Raw genomic sequence first — 486 nt, 5'->3', positions numbered from 1 at the left:
AGGGGGCTCCCCTGGATTGGGCGGCGCCCAAGACCGGCCTGAGCTTCAGCTCGGAGGACCACCCCTCCAACTCGGCCTGCTCGGGCGCGCTCCCCATGCTGTGCACCCCCACCATCTGCCAAGTGGCCGTTACCAGAACTCTCATCGATGGCGGGGCAGGCCTCAGTGTGCTCTCAGTCGAGGCCTTCAACCTCCTCTGCATACCCCTGGAATGGCTGCAGCCCAGCCGGCCCTTCTCAGGCGTTGGGGGCAGGTCGTCCGGCTCCTTGGGACAGATCCGGCTCCAGTGACCTTCAGCACCTACGACAACTTCCGCACGGAGCTGGTCGACTTCGACATCGCCCCCAACGGCCTTCCCTACAACGCCATCCTCGGCTACCCGGCGCTGGCACAGTTCATGGCCGCAATGCACCCGGCGTACAACCTCATGAAGATGCCCGGGAGCAGCGGTGTCCTCACCGTGCACGGGGACACTGGGGCCGCTCT

The sequence above is a fragment of the Triticum aestivum genome, chromosome 5A, assembly GCF_018294505.1.
Source record: "Triticum aestivum cultivar Chinese Spring chromosome 5A, IWGSC CS RefSeq v2.1, whole genome shotgun sequence".
NCBI classification, from domain to species: Eukaryota; Viridiplantae; Streptophyta; class Magnoliopsida; order Poales; family Poaceae; genus Triticum; species Triticum aestivum.
Note: the sequence above shows the minus strand (reverse complement) of the source record.